The sequence below is a fragment of the Urocitellus parryii genome, chromosome 1 (genome assembly GCF_045843805.1).
Source record: "Urocitellus parryii isolate mUroPar1 chromosome 1, mUroPar1.hap1, whole genome shotgun sequence".
Lineage (NCBI taxonomy): Eukaryota > Metazoa > Chordata > Mammalia > Rodentia > Sciuridae > Urocitellus > Urocitellus parryii.
Window position 1 is genome coordinate 149926390 of NC_135531.1, and position 14372 is coordinate 149940761.

Here is a 14372-nt window from a genome sequence, read left to right on the forward strand (position 1 = left end):
ATGAGATTGGGTAAGAAGCCCACGGTACATTAGGCAGTCTGGGTCACAAAATGTTAGCTGTAAATGAAAAGAAAAACTTCACGTCATCTTTTAGAGTCATTCCCCCTCTAGATTGTTCATTCGATAACTATTCAAGCTCCTTCTGTGTAGTAGGTACTGAAGCTACAAAAGTTGATACTGTACATCTCCTGCCCCAAAGAAGATCTTCTTTAACGCTCTGAAGTGAACTGTGCACAAGGGGTAATTGGTGTTGTAACTGGAATAAGAAACCTTTAACACTAGCTTCTGGGTGAACCACGATAGACAACAACGGAGGCTGAGAATGAGTGGTTGGTAGAGACTGGATAACAAATGCACTGCAGTTCAGTTACTTATAGGTATCATGACTCAAAAGTTCTTCTTCTGCCCTGCCTCCCTGCTAATACACTGTCTGTGTGAGAGTATGGAACAAAGGAGACCAGATAATCCAGGCTTGAACTGACCCAGAAATAGGAACACAGCCTGAGAAAACAAAGAACGATAGGTCATCTGTTCCTTGGACCCTAACTCTGAATTGCCAGATGACTACTCTGCCAAGTGGGCAGCCTGGGAGCTTGGCTCAGATGATGGGCAGCCTGGGAGCTTGGCTCCTATGCTCATAAGGTAGCCTCCTTCTGAATATGAAGGGTAGAAACTGAAAGCACCGATCGCAACCATGTGTCACTGTGTTTTCTATCCTGCAAGACAGGAGTGAACACAGATGGAGAAGTAAAAATGAAATGGACATACAAAAGAATCTTACCCTATGATGTAATATGAAAGTAGAGATTACTGTGCAATAAGTTTTCCTCAGCCCCAGGATCAGATGTTCACAGAAATTTTCTCAGAAGACTTCTCCAATGTGGATATACTTCAAAGAGTACACAGAAATCTCATCAAACTGTGGAGGAAGGGAAAGCCAAGGATCAGGGAGCATGCCCACCAATGCAACAGCAGACAGGTAGAGAAGAGATATATGCATCCTGGGAAAGAAGTTTATTGGACATAACTGGAATACAGGTGCTTTGTGTGTATAGAAGGTGAAGGCTGAGAGGATAGGGAGAAGAGTAGGCAAGAGAAGTAAGAGGAACTAGAGTCCTGATGGATATATCCTTTTGGGCGGGGGGGATGGGGTACTGGGGATTGAACTTAGGGGCACTCAACCACTGAATCACTTCCCCAGCCCTATTTTGTATTGTATTTAGAGTCAGAGTCTCACTGAGTTGCTTAGTGCCTCACTTTTTGCTGAGGCTAACTTTGAACTCACGATCCTCCTGTCTCAGCCTCCCTAGCTGCTGGGTTTACAGGCATGCACCAAAGTGGCCAGCTTTGGATATGGCCTTTGATGCAGAGGTAGAGTCAGATCCCAAGTCAAAGAAGCTCATATTTGCTCCACAAAATGACACATCTTAAAATTTCCTATAGATTATATAATAGAGAGATTTTATATTTTAAAAGGTCCAGATTTGGGGGGTTTTTCTTAAAATTTCAGATATGGCAACAATCATAGAATTCAGGCCTGCTTAGTCCAGGTGGCTGCAGGTTTTGCCCAGCCAACTTCACTCATCTTTTATTCTTGCCAGCTCCTAGAAGACAAGTGAGTTTTTCATTTCTAAGCTTGACGACCAAAAGACAGAAAAGCATATTTTAATAGGATACTGATAAGATCACATTAGTTATATGTTTGACACAGTAAGCAAAAAAAAAAAAATACCACACAACTCTGCTAATCCCAGCTAGCATTTTAATAGTTTAAAAGGCCCTCACCGTTAGCCATGCAGTTTTAATAATAGATTAAAATGGGCCTCTGAAATCTAGCTCTCCTGCTACCAAATCCTCCCTTTCTCTCCCTATTTAAAAGTATTTTTAAATCATAGAGTCCACCCCAGGAAGCTATAGGAGATAAATTTTATTATGCTGAACTCCTTTAAATAATTCAGATAAAAGAAGTGAACTGAATAACACTCATCTATGATATTTTCATGTACGTTAAATGCTCAGCTTTACTCTAGTTGGCCAAATAAAGGTCTCTTCTAAATTCCTAGCACTTGCAGAGCTCTTCAGCATGTATGTTGCTGGGGTATATGCCCTCATGTGGGGCTGGTTTGGTTATGTCCTCAAGTCAGAGGAAAGTTGGGTTTAATAATATCAGCATGCATCATTACAGCATGCTAAATTAAAACCAAATTAATATCTTATCCTCAGGTAACTCCTACTTTAATCTAGAAAGTCTCACTGAAAGAGATTTATTAAAAGAACTAGGAGTTAGATTGGTTTAATTTAGCTTTTCTTTTATTAAGTTTTACTAATCAAATCTGTTTTGAGATTCTCCAAGATACATACCTAAGGTGCAGAAAGATGTAAAACTTCAGGAGGGATGGAAGTTGCAGAATCCTTTCAAGTAAAGATTGGCCATTGGGAATTATGAACAGATATGTCTCATGCTCTCATAATGAATGAACACAAGGTGGATAAAAATGATTGGCAAAGGGGTAGAAGATTTGTTAACATTCATTGAGTTCCTTCTACTTTTCAGGTACTCTTTTGAGCCCTCCAAACATTATACATCTAAATCTTTCAATAAACCTATATGAGGTTACTGTTTTCACTTTACAGTTGCAACAACTAAGGCCTGGAGTGGTTTAGTAATATATGAAAAAAACACACAGCATAAAACGGCACTCAGTTTTGAACCCTGATTCCAAATATGCTTTGGAATGAAAGTTAACATTTGAAATGATCAAACGTTGTGCCAAGTGTTGCCCAACTGAAGGGCTGCTGCTAATCTCAGCTTTATGGGCGAATCTAAAGGCAGTTGCACACCTCTGGGTGGGCAGGGTCATGGCCTTTCTATACTAATTCTCTCATTAAGGGGTACCACTGCAAGGTGACATAAACCATCAAGCTAACAGCAATGCTGTTTGTCTGGAAAGTTGTGAAAGTATGGACCACTCCTCCTAACTCCTATCTAAAGATCCAAACCATTTTTAAGGAGATCAAATATTGAGTGCCTGAACAGATAGTCTCCCTTCAATTGGCATAAATAAAAGTACAAGATCCTGCTCTAAGTAACAGGAATAAATACATTCACAAGGAATCAATCCTGTTCAAAGCTCTAAAGTGAACTGTGCATGAGAGGCCCATTGGTAATCTTCTGAACAGAAATCCTTAAACCTGAGACCCTCATTCAGTTGTTTCTTTAATATTTCACTAGTTCCGAAGAAAGGCCTGCAAATACCTCCCCTAAAGTAGCAGTAAACCCACCCAAATGTTTCTGTATGCAAAGAAACTATGAGACCAAAGGATAAGAATTATGAAACAGATAAGAAAGAAGGATGTAATGGCAGTAGGAAGTTCATGATTACAGACTGAAGTGCATCTAGCAAGGACCTCAATACCAAGGCCAGGGAGCCAGGGGCAGTAGAGCAGGACTCACACAGGGCTCTGAAAGCCAAGAGCAGGTCACATCCCAAAAGCCCAAGGAGAGTCTTGAAGGAGCTGCTGCTCCCTTTCTGATGACTTCATTTCATATATAGATTTACATAGGTATCCACCTACTTTCAAATTCTGCTACCTGTCTTGTATGAAAAAGCAAAAAGACAGAAAATAATACCCTCCAAAGGCAGAGTGGGGTGGGGTGGGGGACTAGTAATAGCAGTTATCAGAATTTTAAATGGATCATTATTCTACTTGATGTCAACAGTTCTACTGCAAATGGGCCCACTGCCAGAATCTTGACATTATTTTATATCCAGACATCACAATTCTTCCTAGTTACAATAGCATGTGCAGGAAGCACTTATCTCCCTGCCCATAGATTGTCTCAGATTTTAAACTCCTAGAGGGAATGATATATTTTACACTTAATTTTATATAACCTACTGCTCTTTCCTTTAAGAAATAACTCATTGCTTTTATAAAGCAGATTATATATTTCAGTAGAGTTATTCTATTATATCATTTTATTTGACTCTCATTGTCTTAGAAGAAAGAGCAAGATGGCATTATCCCAATTTTAAAGATAAAGCTTGAAAGGAACATGGTTTCCCAAGAACATGGAGCTATTCAACAGGAGAATTGAGATAAGAACATGCATTTTCTTATCTAAGGAACAAGAACCTAATTTTTAGATTCATTTATTTTGAAGAAGAAAAAGTCACACTGATTTTCATGTTATCCTCTTAAATCTACTCAGCCTAAATTACAGATCCAACGATGGGAACACATGAGCAGAGTCCAGGATACGGGTTGTTCAGCCCAGACACTGTTTTAAAACACAGGGTAACAAATTACTTTAGGGCTGGCAGAAATTTGAGTGAAGTAGTTCCTTTGAGAAAGAAGTTCATTTTGACTAGGTTTAGACTGAATTAACAGTTGATATAATGGTCTATTGAATGGCTTTACAAAAAAAAAAAAAAAAAGGTCATTGCTGCAAACTAAATATTTGCATCCTCAAAATTCAAGTTGAAAACCTAACTCCTGTGTGATGATATTTGGAGATGGGGCCTTTGAAAGCTAATTGGGGTTGGATTGTACCATGAGGGTAGAGTTCTCGTGATATTAGTCTTCAAATAAAAAGAGGAAGAGACACAGGATCTCTTTCCCTGTGTGCAGGGAAGACCTGTGAGGACATAGACAGCAAGAGAGCCCTCCCTACAATAATTGGCAGTGCTGAAATAGTGATCCTGGACAGCCACCCGCCACAACTCTGAGAAACAAATGTCTGCTGCTTACACCACCTGGTCTATGGTATTCTGTTAGAGCACATGGAACAAAAGGAGTCATATAGTTGGACAGGTGTTATACATGATCACAACACAAGCTTAGCTCCAATTCTTTATACCAAATGGCCTCTGTTGTTAATTTTTGAAATGTGACCTTGTAGCTCAAATAATAATTTGCCCTTACTGTCTCCTAAAAGACATTACACTGAAAATACTGTTTCTAGCAAGTTATAGCTCTTAAAATGCTACCACTGAGCTCTACCACTGAGTCACAACCCCAACCCAAGTTGGTATAGCATTTGTCTCACATATGTGAGGCACTGGTTCAGTTCTCAGCACCGCATATAAATAAATGAATAAATTAAAGGTCCATCATCAACAACAAATATATATATATATATATATATATACATACACACACACACACACACATATACACAAACCAACTCAATCAATTAAAAATTCTAGGGGCTGGGGATGTGGCTCAAGCGGTAGCGCGTTCGCCTGGCATGCGTGCGGCCTAGGTTCGATTCTCAGCACCACATACCAACAAAGATGTTGTGTCCGCCGAGAACTAAAAAATGAATATTAAAAAAAAATTCTCTCTCTCTCTCTCTCTCTCTGTCTCTCTCTCCTCTCTCACTCTCTCTTTAAAAAAAAAATTCTACAAGTAATATTGACCAAGTCTATTACATGATTGCCTCAGAATGCCATTTACTCTGCAATGGCATTTTACATATTATAGTAGTTCTCTTTATCCATGGGTATATGTTCCAACATCCCCCAGTCAATGCCTGAAACCTGGAATAGTAAAATAACAGTCAAGTGAACACAAGAATTGTGATCCATGACCATCCGTATGATAATTGAGTTAGCTGCTAAGCAACTAAAGGGCAGGTAGTATACACAGTGTGGATGCACTGGACAAAGGGTGATTTGTGTCCCAGGCAGAATGGAGTAGCAAAATGAGAAATTTGACTAACTCAGAATGCAGGCAATTTAAGAATTATAATCTCTTAAATTATAATTTGCCTTTTAATGTTTTTAGACCATGATTGACAGATAGTAACTGAAATCATAGAAAGCAAAACCAGAGATTCCAGGGCGAATGCTTCAAAAAAGGACCATCTTAGAGACACCCTTGGAGAGATACAATGCTCACATTTTGTGGGTTAAAAACTGAGAAGAGAGAACTGCGGGAAAGAAAATCAAAGTACAATTACCAAAAGAATAATAATTATCAGAAGAAAATTAGGCTTCAGACAGGAAAAAAACAATATACATTCACTACACAACATTTTTTAAAGTGCATAACAAACACTCCTTGGTCAATACTGCATCCACTCTCATTCAAGATTGAACATAAATAATCATTTTCTCTTTGCTTACACAGGGCCCATTTGATTGGAAGGCACAAAAACCTATTTGATATAGTTCAGGTAAAGATTGGTTTTATCTCATTATCAACCAATATCACTGTAAAAAAATTGCAGCAAAGCTTTTAGAAAACCACAAAGCAACTATGGTATGTATGTGAAAGTGTTGGGGCGGCACCACAGGGTAGACAGGAGGCTATGTCTCCTATGTTCTATGTGTTCTTTTGCATCTGTGTTTATTCTGCTCTTTAACTAAATTTTCACTTCTGTGACTTGTTCCATGGATTTTTTTAATGTAGTTTTTTATTTATATATGACAGCAGGATGCATTACAATTCTTATTGCATATATAGAGCACAGTTTTTCATATCTCTGGCCGTATACATAGTATATTCACACCATGTTCCATGGTTTATAATATAACCATGTGGTGGACTTTACATCTGCCAGAGCCCATATCAGCAGTCACCTTTCCAGGGAGCAATGTTGCAAATTAGTTAAGGGAAGAGGTTAAAGGGTAAATTCCTCCTCTTCCACTTTTTGATTGGGACAAGTTATTTAACTCCTCCCAATCCCTTATCTTTACTGAGTGTACCTACCTCACAGGTTATGTGTGAATTAACTGAGCTAAAGCCTGCAAAGCACTGAGGTTGGTACCTGACACAAAACACTCTGCCACTGGTGGCTACTGTTGAGAAAGAATCATTATTTTAAAAAAAAGCCATTTCTATTTCTGAGCTTACGTATACTGCTTTTATAAAATATATGACAATTATTTTTACATATCTGTCCTACCCACCCTCACTGGACCCTGAGCTCCTTAAAGAAGGCAATTTGTCCTTATATTTTCATATTTAATCCAGATCTTGGTACATATCAGATGCTAAATAATTTCTTACAAATGGAAATGAACCCAAAACTAGCTACAAACCAACTATTCCTTCGAAGACACAAACAATGAAGCTCTTTATGGTGCTTTATATGTGTGAAATATATGTCTTACATTGCCCTCTGTAACCTTTCATCAAATGTAAAAATAAAAGTGGCAGTTGTTCTCAGTAAAATAGCTATGCTGTGCTTCTTAACAGGTAGAGGAGTTTAAATCCTCAAGGCAAGTATTGAGTTAACATCTAACAACTGGACTGCTATTCCGTTTTAAGTACCAAGAACTGTTCTTAGCAATCAGCACAGAAGAAAGGAACTGCAACATTCTTTGAGATACTGCATTGGTACTGTTGGTTCTGGGCTCCAACTCCTGCTGCATCAATTTGCATTTTGAAGGTTATCTTCAAAGCCAGAGAGTGAGGAACAGAAAGGTTTAAAGTAACAAATTTTAGGGGTTATTATATCTGAAAATCCTTATATTTTAAAATCGGCTTCCTTTTGATAATAGGACTCTGATTGTGGTTTTTTAAAAAAAAAAAATCCTTAACATTTTCTCACTTGAAAACGTTATTTTTTCAGTGTGGGAGAATGCAGTGAACTACTTTTATACTTTTAAAGTTATGTTCCTGGATATTTTGTAGATGGAAGTAGACTTGTGAGTCCTGAAAAAGTTGGCACTTTTCAATTCTGGAATCCTGACTCAACTTCCTGTCCACAATCAGCAAACTAAACTGAATCAAAATGAGGAGCTTTGAGTGTGCCTCCCACTTGCTTCCGAAGGTGCCTCTGGGTCTCACCTGGCCTACATAAAATTCAGCAAACTCTAAGGAGGGTGATAAGTTACAGAGTGGGGAAGGACTGATAGTCCAACACCTGCCTAGGCAGTAATGAAGAAAGGTTTATTCTGACGCAGGAACAGAGAGCAGGGTGATGCAAGATGAGGTTGCTATCAGGAAGAAGAAAAGGGAGGAGGGAATAAAACTTCAAGGTGAAGTGCAGAGGGTAAAATGAACGATCTACCGGGGTCACTTTGCATAAGAGTTCAAATCAACCACCGCAAATCATTCCAAATTACAAATGGAAAAAGTTCTCCCCTCAGCAAGTGCTCTTATTTGAAATAAGAAACCTACATTATTGGACAATATCAGGAGTCCCTTGGCTTTAGTATTAGGGTCTTGGGTCTTCTTTTCTCACATATCTCCAGCCCCTGCCTTTAGGAATTTCATTCAGTCACATGGCTTCAAATAATTTATATAATTCTTAAATTATTATTTTCTGAGCTCTTTGTGCCTTCTTTCAGCATGGATATGTCAGCCACCTGATATAACCACATATGATACAGAACCTCAACCATCTGCTCCACTTCAGGTTTTCCTGGCTGGGTCAATGACATCAGTATCCATTTCCTTCTTGTTTCCCGGACAACATCCTTGTTATGGTTTAGATACATGGTGTCTTCCAAAACCCTACGTATGAGACTGTACAAGAAAGTTCAGAGGTAAAATGTTTAGATGATGAGATTCTTAATCCAATCAGTGGATTAATCCACTTCTATGAACTAACTGGCTGGTAACTATGGGCAGGTAGAGTGTGGCTGGAGGAAGTCCGTCAGTAGGTGACTGACTGGGGTTATATTTTGACTCTAGTGAGAGAAGCACTCCCTCTCTCTCTCTCTCCTACCTGGTTGCCATGTTCTGAGTTGCTTTCCTCCTCCACATCCTTCTGCCATAATGTTCTGTTTCACCTCTGGCCAGAACTACCATGACCATGACCAATGGACTAAACCTCCCTCCCATACCATGAGCCAAAATAAACTTTTTCCTCTTCTAAATTATTCTTGTCAGGTATTTTGGTCACAACAAGGGGAAGCTAACTAAAACAATCCTAGTTAAGACAACCATCCTGTCCTATCCAAATGGTCTTCCACACCCACCTTTATCTTTCCAGCCTCTGTTTCCCCATTCAGCAGCCACAGCAATTTATTTTTTTTTCTTTCAGAGAACAGTAGTTCAATGATGTATTAAGAACTATGTAATGTTTTGAACGACCAACAATAAATAATAAATAAAAAAAAGGTATAAAAAAAAAAAAGAGAACAGTAGTTCATCCAGTCACATTCCTGAGTAAGCATTCAATGTGGTTTGCCTTTGCTCTAAGGTAAAAATCTTCATGTAGCCTAAAGGCCTAATTAGCATAGTCCGTCCCTTCTAATGACCACTATCTATCCTCTTTTTCCCTACACCCCAAACCACCAGTGCCTTCCAGTGCCAAGCTGCACCCAAGTGCAGGGGCCCTGCAGACACACTTTTTGTACCGGCCCCACCACCATCACGGGGTAACTTCTAGTCATCCCCGAAGACAACGCAAATGCCACTGTCTCTGGGGAGCCGTCTTCATTCCATGAGACCAGGTCAAATGACTCTTAATCATTCCCTTGTTCTTCTACACTGTTGTGGTTTGGAGGTGCAGTGTCCCCCCAAATCTCATGGGTGAGACAATGCAAGGAAGTTTAGAGGAGAAATGACTGGGTTATGAGAGCCTTAACCCAATCAGTGAATTAATCACCTGATGGGATTAAGTGGTAGTGGGCAGGTCAGGTGTGGCTGGAGGAGGTGGGGCACTGGGGACATGGCTTTGGTGTATATATTTGTATTTGGTAAGTGGGGAGAGTGCGCGCTCTCGCTCTGTCTCTCCTGCCTGATCATCATGTGAGCTGCTTCTCTCTGCCACTCTTTTCTGCCATGATGTTCAGCCTCACTCAGGCCCTGAGTTATGGCACCAGCCTATGGAATGTGACCTCTGAAACTGTGAGCCCTCAAATAAACTTTTCCTCCTCTATAATTGTTCCAGTCAGGTCTTTTAGTCACAGCAGTGAAAAGCTAACTAAAACACACACTGTGGATATAAGATTATTTATACATTTTTTTGTGTATTGTCCATCTCCCCTAACTAGAATATGAATTTTAACAGACAATGTCTGTGGTGTTGTCTGCTTAACATTTAACAACTGTCCTAGTCCCCAGCAACAATAAATACTGTATTTTTTGGAGAACTTACTAATGATCAACCAAGTATATTAAAAGTCATCAAGATCAATCGAAGATAAGCTATAAGGCAAAGTTCTCCACAGAAATGAAACACATAGGTGTTTGCGAGTGTGTGACATATCATAGGCAACCCAGGTTCTGATTTGCTTTTCCTAACTGCTGACTTGTGTTATAGGTCAAAAACAAAAACTAAGAAAATGGCAGTACAACCAATCATGTTACATGGTATGTGGTGGGCTCTCCCCATCTCCACCACCTCATAGGCATGTACAACAACCTTCACACAAGGCTTCAAGTTTTTATCAGATGTTTTGGAAGAGCTAGAGACAATTAAATTAGGTTACAATCAAGAAAAAGCAAGTTAGACTTGTATATTTAATATGACTTTTCTATACACAGAGTTCTCTTTTTTGAGAGAGAGAGAGAGACACACAGAGAGAGAGAGAATTTTTTTTAATATTTTTTAGTTGTTGGGGGGCACAACATCTTTGTATGTGGTGCTGAGGATCGAACCCAGGCCGCAGGCATGCCAGGCGAGCGCGCTACCGCTTGAGCCACATCCCCACCCACACAGAGTTCTCTTAAGTCATGTACCACTCTCTAAACACCCTCCCTTTTCTTTCCATCCTCAAAGAGTAAATCCCTCCAAGAGCCCTTCAAAGAGCAAAGCCCCTTCCTCGTTCAGAAAAAAAATGCTCAGTCTTGTCCTAGGACCCATTGCCCATTGCCCTCCCCTGTCCAGGGCTCATGGTGATATAATTCAGTATTCAAGGACATTTTCTGATTGGATTATTCACTCTAGGAAAAAGCCACGGAGATCCAAAAACACACTGCTCAGTGGGAGGAAGTTTTGACACTTCAAATCTAGTAGATCTTGAAGATGAAGCTTACTTTTTTTCCTTCATTGATCAGTTCTACAGGCATACAATACCTACTGTGTACTTACTGCATGCCACCCACTGTGCATTATGAAAGGTGACCACTAGCTTGAGATGAAGAGGCCCCTCCAAGCTTCCAAGCATCAGAACATGATACACACACACAACCAGCAAACACACTCTCAAGGAAAAACAATTATATTTCCCAAATGTAAATTAATCTGCAAAACTTTCCCCTGCCCACAGTGCAGATAGCATTTTACATTTTAATGCAGAGCTGTTTCAGTCTCCCTATATGCACTCTTATTCATGCCAAGTTAGGATCTATCTTTACGTACAACACTAGCAGATAACAGGACATGGGTAAGTTATGCAGACATTTGCCTCCGATTTTCAAGTCATTTTATACCTTGCCACTCCAAGGTATAAAATGAATTGAAAAATATCTTCCAAATTATACTTTTTGTTTGTTTCTTTTTCTTTTTACCTTCAACCAAATTTCACTTCTCCACAACTGGACTGTATAGGCAGAAGGGAAGAGAGGTGGAGTACGGAGAATGGATTGTTCTTCTATATATAAATACATACTATGTAGATGTATGCATATATAAGTATATATTTACATAAGCAAATCTGATGTATCCTAAAATATAATTTGCAAGAGGAAAGCTCTTTTCCAAATGCTACTTTGCAAAATGGATTTTTAAAGTAGGATCATTCTGCAGTCACTGGATTCCTGAAAGGTGACCTTCACCCCCAACTACATTAGTCAGCAACTCAATTTTCTCAGTATGTTTAAGAGGTGATAATAGTAGCAAATTGTCCTGACATATGCTACCAGCAGCTTCTTTAAAGCAACAGTTACACAACTTGCTTTCTCTCAATTTGAATCAGAGGGAGTGGGGGGAGTTCTTCTTTTAGCAGTTATTTTCCATTTTCAAACTCAGGTTTGGATTTAAGATTTGAATCTTCTGTGTGCAGGATTATCCAAAAGCCAGTCTTGGTTAAATGTACAAAAGCTACTTTTACTGACCTGTGATTTCAAATTTTCTCATTCTCATTATCTTTTAAATAATTTGAAATGTTGTCTTAGTTGATCACATGTTATTGTGTGTCCTTGGAATTTCACACTACATCTGAAAGAACACTACATTTTTTCAAGGACTATTCCTGTCTCTCACTTCACTGGAGGCTTATTGCTATGGTGAGGAAGGTATGGGAAGAAAATCTTGACCACAGTTCAAAGTGGAAGAAATGGAAACTCAAAGAAATTAGAGTGTGAATATTCTTTTTTTTTTGGTACCAGGGATACCAAAAAGTGCCCACTGAGTCATATCCCCAACTCTATTTTTGTATTTTTTATTTAGAGACAGGGTCTCACTGAGTTGCTTAGTGCCCCGCTATTGCTGAAGCTGGCTTTGAACCCATGATCCTCCTGAGCTGCTAAGATTACAGGTGTGTACCCGCATGCCGGGCAATTGTGAATATTCTTGATAACTCTGTCTTCAGCTCCTGTTCTTTCGTTCCATAAAAGAACTCCATTCAAAGCTTTATGTGATGGCCTCAAAATCTGATCTTTAATTCCTCCTATTGTTCCAGCTTCATCATCTATTATTCCAAATGTCCTGGCCATTTCTAGTTGTATATTAGACCCTTAATTCAAATGGAATTGAACATTTTTAAGATCTATTTCTCTTTCACTAATTTTTATCCTAATTGCTCCTTATAATTCTTAATTGCTGTCCTCTCAGGAACCCACTGTGACTTAAGTTTCAGACTTCAGGGATTCTTTCCTTCTTTTCCACAAGCAAAGTTTTCCATTGTCATGCTAACTCCCCTCAGTAATCTTCAATTGTTTTCCGTGTCCTACTACAATAGGCTGACATGTCTGCCTGAAACAGGAATCAGAAAGCCCAGCCTACCTGCACTAGGTATGATTTGGACAACCCACTTAACCTATAGACAATAAGAATGATAAAAATGTCCTCAAAATTTCCACCATTTCCACTTCCCATCTCCATGATTTCCTACTGAAACCTTCTCAACAGAATATAAATAGGTAGTAATACTACTGTCTCCTAGAACCTGTATTACTTTCTATCACTCCATTTTTTTGGATCCCCTTTATGACAAGGCTGCTCAAAAATCAAATGTTTGTTGCTTTCTTTATGGATCCCATTTCTTTACTTCCATGTTTCTCTTCAATCCTTCCTTATTTGGCTTTTTTTTTTCCTGCACATCAGTAAACTAATTTTGTCAAGGTAATAAATTATACCCATCTTGCCAAACCAAATGATCAATTCTCAGTCCTCGTTTTCCTGAACCCCTTATAGCATTTCACATAGTTGATCCTTCTTTGCTTCTTCAAACACATTCCTGATTGAAAAATTTCTTGATTTTTTTTCTTTTCTTCAACCTACATATATAACCCATTGGCAAAACTTTTTAAATATACTCAGTTTATTTTCTTCTCACGATTTCCATCACCATAGCCCCAGTAGAAGCAAGGGGCCCACCAGCCCAAAATTGTCATGTATAAAGTTTTGAAGGTACCCATTTGGGGCAGGCAAAAAGCTGGATGAGAAGATGGAACATATATGAGATTTAGAAAAGTATTGTTCTTCTGTGGGCCTGTGAATTAGCAGTAGAGGATTTTGCAAAGATTAAAAAAAGACTGCACTTCCTCCAGTTTAATACAATTGTATCGGGACACAGTGTTTAAGAACAGAGCTCTAACTGTATTTCAGCCTCTACTTGATTCTCAGCCTATAGGACAGTACTTAGTTATCACTCATCTAGGAAACCACAATCCCTATTCTGGCCTCACTTCAACTGCTGCTCCCTATATAAAGTTCACCATGAAACTTCCAAGACAGCATTCCAAAATTATAAAGTACAGAAAGACTTTCTCCCTGACCAAACATGAGACTAGCTCCTCTAAGCCCTTTTCAGCTAGAACTCAACCTTGGGCTCTATCTATGGCCCCCTTAATCCAGTTTTAGCCAAGAATCCTGCTGTGTCAGTTTATCATGAGTCACTCACCCTAAATATCTAATCAAATTCCTCATCTTCCAACCCTTGATATCTGCAATGGCTTGAAGGCTCCCTTCTAAACTTATTTTTAAATTTAATTGCCATTATGACAGTATTAAGTGATGGAAACATTAAGAGGAGACTAGGTCATAGCACTCTGCCCTCATGATTGGATTAATGCCATTATTATGAGAGTGGGCTAGTTATCCTGGAAGTGGCACCTGATAAAAAAAAAAAAGATGAGCATGGGCTCCCATTCTCCCTCTGTCTTCGCACTTTCTTGCCCTTCCACCCCCTGCCATGGAATGATGCAGTTTAAAAGCCTTTGTCACATGCTTCAGATGCTTGTGCCATGTTTGTATGGGCTTTCCAGCCTTGCAACCATGGACAATATGAACTTTTATTGTTTAT